Source organism: Humulus lupulus, chromosome 9 (genome assembly GCF_963169125.1).
Source record: "Humulus lupulus chromosome 9, drHumLupu1.1, whole genome shotgun sequence".
NCBI classification, from domain to species: domain Eukaryota; kingdom Viridiplantae; phylum Streptophyta; class Magnoliopsida; order Rosales; family Cannabaceae; genus Humulus; species Humulus lupulus.
Window position 1 is genome coordinate 102581481 of NC_084801.1, and position 9429 is coordinate 102590909.

Sequence of the window (9429 nt, forward strand, 5' to 3'; positions counted from 1 at the left end):
ATCCATCAAACCTATCCAACCTCACTAGGTCTTGGTTCATGATCTTGATGGTCTCACCATCCATTTAAACAAAAAGGAATAAGTTTTTGATTGTTATAGAATATATTTTACTGCTCCATAGAAATGGTAAAACCAAAATACAACTCTATGAAAAAAATACAATGAACAAGATGATAGATAAATAAGTTTACAACTCAATGACCAAAAATACAAGTAAATGTAGAAATAAGAGAATTATAAGAACTAAAACTCTAAAACAAAGGATACAAATAAATATGTAAATAGAAGATAGAAGAAGAGGATTACAAACTCAAAAAAAAAACAATAATACATGTAAATAAGAACAAGAAGAACAAAAGAATGAAAAATCAATGAAAAACACAAACTCTCACATAACCAAAGTGTTGAGTAGTGGGGATCACCAACTTCAACAAGGTTCAAAACCTTTGTCCAAAAACTTGTTTCCCCCTATTCTCTAAGCATTAAGGGATCTCTCTAGGAAATAACTCTCTGGAATTATCAAGCCTCTATGGTGTATTTTCCAGCCAAGTGCTTTGTGGAATAAAAATTAGTTTCTTACAAGTGAGCAATAGGCTCCTATTTATAGAGTTAGAGATACCTTGTGAAAATTCCACCAACCCCCATGGCTGTTACTAATGATTAATTGGATATTTATGGAATTAAAAATGAGATTTGGGAGTTGTTTGTGTTTTTGGAGCCGTTCAAAAAGGTTGGAAAAAACTGAAATTTTGGTCAGCTAGCACCTGTGGCCGCGACCGTGGCTCTTTGTCCCCCAAGCCGCGGCCACCAGTGCTTCTGGCCGCGGCCACTACCCAATTTCTGCACACCAAATTGTGTTGTTTGTCCAAACGGTTCCAAATCACTCCCAATTGATTTTGTAACCCCTAAAACACATTATTGGAGTCAAAATCATATCTGTAACAACCATTTCACATATGGCTTTAAGAAATTCATCTCAATATTGTGTAACAATAAATCTACACAATAATGGGCAGTATTTGGAAGTTACAAATTTGTAACTGAATTTGTCACACCAAATATGTTACATATTTGGATATATCGACATATATCTAAATATTGTAACTCTCTATTAAATGTTACAATATGTGACACTCTTTGTCACATTTATTTAATCTAAAACATTATATTATAAAATAATATAATAATACATTATATTATAAATAATATAACAAATGTCAGGCCCATAGGGTGTAAGTGGATATACAAGAAGAAAAGATGTGTGGATGGGAAAGTGGAGACTTTCAAAGCGAGGCTTGTGGCCATGCTCAAATCCATTCGTATCCTCTTATCCATAGTGGCTGCCAACGATTATGAGATATGGCAAATGGACAACAAGATAGCATTTCTGAATTGCTATCTTGATGAAAATATCTATATGGTACAATCAGAAGGGTTCATAAAGAAAGGGGAAGATCAAAAGGTGTGCAAGTTGTTGAAATTCATTTATGGATTATAGCAAGTATCTAGATCTTGGAATATCACTTTTGATGAAACAATTAAAACATATGGCTTCGAACACAATGTCGACGAAGCATGTGTGTATAAATATATCAAAGGAAAAATGGTGGTTTTCTTAGTTCTTTACGTTGATGACATTTTGCTCATTGGGAACAATGTAGAGATATTTGCAAATGTAAAGAAATGGTTAGCTAAAACATTTCAAATGAAAGATTTGAGCGAGGCGAGCTATGTTTTTGGAATCCAAATCCTAAGGGATAGGAAGAACAAGCTCTTGGCACTTTCTCAGGCTAATTATATAAATAAGGTGCTTGAAAGATTCTCTATGGAGAATTCCAAGAAAGGTCAATTACCGACCAGACATGGAATTTCTCTATCCAAGGAACAATGTCCCATGACACCTCAGGAGGAAGAGGCTATGAGAAAGTATCCCTATGCTTCAGCAGTTGGGAGTCTGATGTATGCTGTGTTGTGTACTAGGCCTGACATATGTTATGAAGTTGGGATTGTAAGTCATTATCAATCAAATCCTGGTTTGGAACACTGGATTGTAGTAAAGCACATTCTCAAGTATCTTAGGAGAACGAGAGACTATATGCTGGTATATTCAGGGGGTGAGCTAAACTCTACTGGATACACTGATTCTGATTTCCAATCAAACAAAGACAGTAAAAAATCGACATCTGGATTAGTGTTCACTCTTGGTAGAGGAGCTGTGGTCTGGAGAAGCATTAAGCAATCTAGCATAGTTGATTCAACCATGAAAGTCGAATACATAGTAGCTTGTGAAGCAGCTAAGTAAGCGTTTTGGTTGAGGAAGTTCTACACTGATCGGGAAGTTATTCCAGATATGAATAAGCCACACTGCAAGAAAAAATGCTTTTAATAACACCGAAAATGTGTTATCAAAACATACGATAACACTTTCTGATGTGTTAAGACCGACTATGTTATCATAGGTCAGGGTACTTTACATAACACTTTATCAGTGTTAAACAGATGTGTTATTGTACTGTCAATGATAACACAATTTCAGTGTTATTTTATATATAGATAAGTGTTTAATTAGGTTATTTATAGTCGATTATATAACACTTTTTTTGTGTTATACTACACTTTAGTATAACACATTTTTTGTGTTATACTACACTTTAGTATAACACATGTGTTATATTAGCTTAAAGAAACTTAATCTTTTTTTACTTACACAAAACTAGGAAAACAAATATGAAAGTTGAAGCCCAATAAGGTAACATAAATAGATTTTTATTAATTACTCAAATGTAATTACAATATTTAGTCTACTAGTCTAGGCTTAAGAAATCATATTACAACATAATTTATGCCCAATTCAGATTCCTTTATCACTAAATACAAAACAAGAAATGTATACAAAAATTAGTGAAATACATTCTTCCATTCTAAAGGCCTCAACTACAAATGTTGTCAAGAATTGCTCCAATGAAATCACTCTACCCTGTTCGTTCTATCAAGTTTCCAAAAAGTGAGAGGAGGGGTTTAGGTATCAGCAACTTACTCCCAATACTATAATCAGCTGCTCTTGCTGCCTGCAAAAGCATTAGAGGTGAAACATATAACACAAACAACAGCTAAACCTGCAACCTGCAAACCCAAAGTTACATTCATTCAGCACAACTTAACAACTTTCATGAAAAAAAAACATGGAAAGTGCTCATAAATAGGTTTTCAATTTATATGCCAAAAAACAAACCTTTTGAGCAATCTTATATCTGGATAAAGTTGAAAAGTAAAGCATGTTTAGCATCAGAGATGGCAAAACTCAAAGCAGCTAAGAAAGAAGGTAATATCATATTAAGAATGAATTGGAAAAAAGTACATTCCAAAGCTCTGAAGAAGCTCTTTCAGTTCTGACTTTGCTCATTTTCAGGCATAGTAATTTTTTCCTAGTGGAATTCCGACCTTAAGGTAGCTAACTTCATCTGTATCTCTATTTCCAAAACTAGCTTAGAATGGACTACAATCGGCAAGAAACAAGGATTTGATTTCCAGAGAAAATTGGAAAACTCTAGTTAATACCAAGAAATCTCTGTAGAGACCATAAAACTGGTTCTACTTCAAAGAAATATATAAAATATGACATAATGGAAAATCATAGGGTGCTGAAAGAGGTGGCTATCTATCTAAATGGAATTTTAATAAATTTGACCATATATTATAAACAAGGTAGCAGACAAAAGTGAAAGAAAAAAAAAAAGAATAAACTTAAACAGTACACAAATAGCAAACATTCAAACTCAGATTTAGAGCATTGATCTCTTTCATATTTATAGAATACCAAAAAAGCAACAACAAATGACATGATAACACCAGTTATATACACATATCAAGAAAAATGCTCTGTATGTGCATGTTAAAAAATTCCCATACAATTCACACAAACCATGTCTTATGGTCGATTCTAAAATATATTCACAAGAACAATGCATCTGTTCTGTTCAAAATTTCCAGGTATGCTTAAAAATATCTATATTGTACGTGTCTTCAAAATCAGTATTTTCTTTAAGTTCTATTTGGTTTCAAATTAATTTTAATGTTATGCCATGAATGTTGGCTAACCCTCAATGGAAATTGTTACTTTTTTAGAATAAAAACTTGTCAATTTCTTTATAGACCATATACTTCTTGGATTTGCAAGGTCAAAATATTACTCAGCTAAAATATTACATTAATAGATGAATGAAGTAAGGGTAGAGACTCTTACCATAAAATTCTCTCCACTTGCAAATGTAAAAGCCAATTAAAATCATCCCACAAGTTAATCCAATCAGAATAGCTATAATTATCACTGCTCTCTTCACCTTAAGATCAGCTCTTTCTTTTCCTAAATAAATTTTTGGAGCAAGAAAAGAAAATATTAATGAATTAAAATAGAAGGAAAGGTATTTGAACTTGATAAGGAACTAAAATTTTCAACCTGTAATCTGTACCAGTTGTTTTTCAAGAATGACCTCTCTCTTGTGTCCAACACTGTAGTCAGTAAAGAAAAAAAAATAATCAGTGGAAATAGATCAATCACAACAATTGGGGAATAGAAAACGCATAATATAAAGGTGAATACAACAAGGTCAATCTCTATTAAATATATCTTCGATTGTATATTTAGGAAGGCACCACTAATCAGTAAATAACTAACTTGGACCATCCCCAGTTTGAAAGAGAGTAGCACCACCACCAGGGAATCCCCCTGCTGCATCAGGGGGTGGCATTTGTCCTTTGAGACCTTCTTCAGCATATTGATCGTATATGGCTCTCTTATGAGGATCAATTAAAACCTACAACAAAAACCACAGAAAGAATCATATCAACAAAACTAGAAAACTCATAACAGAGCATAAGATACTGAGACAAACATATACCAAGTGTTAGCAACTGTTCTTGAACATAGCTTTTTAACATATGGATACTTATTCAAACCCTCATTTACTTCTGGCCTAATGATTGAGATCACATCTATACACACCACTCTTCTATTAGGATACAATGAAGAAATCTAAAACTTTCTAGAATTTTCCAAGTCATTAACTAGTTTCTACTATTCTCTAAATAATTCTATAATCTATATCATAGTCTAATTAATTCTAGGTTTCTCCTAGAACATTCTAGAATAATTTTAACAGAAGAACATCATAATAAGTGAAGCACGTTTGCATATGAGAACATCCAAACAATTTTAGAAAGGGGACCAAAAACACATTCGAAGCTTTAGTTTATTTCTTGCAATTAAGGAAAGAAATTTAAACAGCCAAAAAAAGAAAATCCAGGAAAGAATAAAGAAAATGATTAAAAGGGGTGTGAATTATTTGTAAAACGATAGAATAAAAAAAATCAGATTGTCTCTCAATAAAACTGTTATCTTTCTCTCTAGTTCTTTGTCATTTCTGTCAATGTCTATGTCTCTCATTCTTTTTTCTTTCTTGGTTCTGCATCGGTAAGGAGGTTTAATTCCAATGTCAAATTCAATTAAAATGTTCAAAAAAATTGATCTATGGGTTATTACTTGATATTTTATATAGGAAATTCTAGAATGTGCTCATAGAATCAAGCATACAAAACAGAGAACTTATGCTAGTAACAGGAAAATAAAACGCAGCCAATTTATACAGAAAGAAAGCACTTTAAAAAAATTGACATGTCCTCCATAAGAAATCAAAAAACATTTTACAAGTCCTCTAAAGCAAACCACAGAGACATACCTACTAGCACGAACATAGATGACATACATTTTAAAAGAAATCATAAACAAAATAAAAATTTGGGGTGTAGGCAACACAGGGAAGGTCACTCTTCTAAAGTAACATATCAACTAAAAAAACCAAAACTTACCTCAATGATATCACATTTTACACAAAATAAATAAATAAACACATTTATGAAAATAGAGAGAGAATGGGAGACTTAAGAAAAATAAGCTAGAAAGAATGTTAAGCTGGTGGGAAAATATCACAAGCTATTTAACTTAAGAGACGATTCATCAAAACTGTCAATCATAAGATTCCATTTTCTAAAGATCATAATCATCAACAATTATGCTAATTGATTTATTAATTAAACCTAATATCTCATAACCAATGTAGTTTAAAGTAGTTAGCAAAATAAGAATAAAAGTGTGTTTAATTATTAGATATTTAATCTACAAAACTAGGCACTAATATTGGTATTAAAAATAAATAATTACTAGTCACTACTACTAGCATCAATTCGTAGCCTAGATGCTTAATAACTAATAGACACTGATATTAATATTAAAAGTCAATAAACAACTTAATTAAATTATACCAATCTGAACCAGAAACCCCTCTTGCATATTTTTCTGATTTAAATATTTGGACACCTCTGTCAAACCAAGACTTAGTATAATTTGGATCCAATTTCAATTTCCTCTCAAGTTTCAAACTCTAACAATAAGTTAGAAAGGAACAATGCTGCATAAATATACAGTTTAGACATTAGACTCTCACAAAAGTAATTTAGCAATCTCAGAAATTTAAAGCTTACCGGTTCTCAAAAATGACATATAGAGGAATATGAAAGTTAATCTCTTTGCCATCTTCATCAACCTCTGTTGGTGCAAGCCCAGATTTACGAGCCTTCACCAATTCAAGTTGTTTTCTATGATCCTCCCAAGATTTAAATGCCACTGAAAAACCCAATACAGTAAGACTAACAATTCATGCCAACACATCCAAAACATCAACAATAAAATATCTTAAAATCAATTCGTAAAAAAAAATATTAACACAATTGTGTTGTACAGTCAGACATTTCCTTGAACACCTCATATACATTTGGCTATGCCTACTCTATTTTAAAATATGAAATGAGCATTTGTACATACTCACTACATGGATTCAGTAGCTTATAACAGATAGAAAATCTACAATTATATCCAAATATATATGTATGAATGCAGTAGCTTATAACATAAGGTCTAAAATTATGAATATATATCTATGTATGGATACGGCTAAACAATAATCTGGCAGCCATGGAGATGAACCATAACAGTACAACCTGGCATGACTATCAATCCTTGTAAAGATGCACAGCATAAAAGGGCACACCAGGAAAACAGTAATATAAAATACAATGAGCAAATTATTCTTAAATAAATATCGTGACTGTATAGATGAAACTAAATATCGTGACTGTATAGATAAAATACAATGCATGAAACTTAAGCAATCAAAATGAAATCGAACAAATCACAAAATATAATGAAAATTTGTACCTCGATGTAAGCTGAATTAATGGCTCGTTGTGCTTCCTCAACAGCAGTGTCAAACCCTTAACACAAGTTAAAAGTTGGAAAATTTTATTGAAAGAACTGAAACCGATAAGAAAAAATAGCTCAAAAAGAGACGTTTATTAAATTTTGATTTATTAAAGTTGAATAAAGATATTTAGTCTTCAAAGTACACGTTTTTAGCTAATTTTCAAGTAGTGGGACAAAAGTGAAGCATATAATTGTAAATTTAGATTTCTATTCATTAAGATTTGTCCACTAAAAAAAATATAAGAGTGTAATCCCCCATTCTCTCTATTCTGTAGCCATTAAATAATTTATTATACTTGCCATGGAATGAGACCATACCAAACTAGCTAAGATTTGCTAGTAGACATGTAACTTGACATGACCTCCACATAATTTAGATTTCTATTTTAATTTTTTGTTATCAATATGGGGCAGAATGTTCACAGAATCATGCAAACGCATCAGACTGATGAAAAGTTCAGATTTTAAATTTCCCTCTATTGGTTCAGCTCAATATTCAAAATTGTCCCCTGTTTCTATATCTTATACTTTTCCCTGGTAGATTATGTATCTTTTCAAAATGAGTATAGAGTAATTAATCATTCTAGAGCAAATGACTTAGTACTTTGAGTGCCTTGGTACTAATAGAATTAATCAAGGAAACAAAAAGAAATCATGAAACATAAAGAATAAAACTATTTGCGAACAACTAAAACCAAACAATTTTAGAAATGGGACCAAAGAAATAAATAAGTCTGTTGCATCCCATTGAGTCCCTAACCCTATGTGTAGCCAATAATCCCATTTTATCCAACCAGTACTAGATTTCCAATATAAGCACCAACTGGGGCATAGGACTCCAAAGTCTATTAGGTACCAAATTTCCATGCGGTGTGTCTTGAATCTAAGCATGCACTATAGCCAATCTCAGTCTAATCATAACTATGATTTATCACTAGCTAGAACTTGTTTCAGGACATACAGTAAGAACTTGCTCTTGATTGGCCAGCTCGTGATGAGAGAATGATACGAACAATAAGACCATACAAAGCCAAAGCTTCAGCAAAGATGAGAATCAAGATCATACCAACAAAGAGTTTTGGCTGCTGTGCGTTAGCTCTGCACCACCCAAAAATAAATAAAAAATCAGCACGGAACATTACTTATAGTGAATATTAGCCTTTAAACAAGTGGCATCATGTGTAAAATCAAGTGTCAGTTGCATAGCTTATACAGATGAGCAGGAATAAATCAGCGTATATGGTAGCCAAAATCTTGACTAACCTGTTAAACTAAACCATTATAGCTCTAACAACGTAGCAAGGATAAGCAAAATTCATCAAGGCACAACATAATAATTACTTCTCATCAGCAAACAAAGAAATTAGACCTTTATAAGTCATTTCAGCAGTATCAGCATCCATTTTTTCTCTTTTAATTTTCTATATTTTTTTGGCTATATATCAACACCCATGTATCAGCATTTAATAAAAGTTAGTGAAATTAACAGCATGTCTTGATTAGTTTGGTGGTATTCCTCTACAACAAAACTCAATAGGTTTGGCACTAGTGTAAGGTAATACATGACCTGGACTATTTTGTTCCTCCTTTTATTGAAACTTTGTAATTCAAGTTTTTTAAAATCATTAAGGACTAAGACAAACACGGTGAAAGGGTAGAGCAGGCCAAAACGAACTAAAGAATTATCGTCACGTCTAATAGTATATACAGACATTTAGTTAAAGAAAACATAGTTAATAATACATAAATCAATATATTGGCAAGTAAAAGAAAAGGGCATCCTATATGTCTTAAAACACATTTTAACATCAATTTCAATTCTCTGCAAAATATTGCTGCTAGGGAGCAACGAGTCACAACCAAATGCCTTTTTTCTCCTTTTTCCATTTCTATTGGCCAGTTATGAAACTTTAAGTAATTTCTCCCTAGGCATAAAGCCTTGGTGAAGATTTTATGCCAAGACCAAAGATCTTATAAACTCAAAAAGTTGACTAATCAACAACCAAAGACTTCTTATTCTTCACAAATCAATCACCATCGAAAAGAAAATAAAACTTATGATTAAAAAGGTCCCGTCATTTAGTATTCTGATAAAGCAAAGCAACTTCGACACT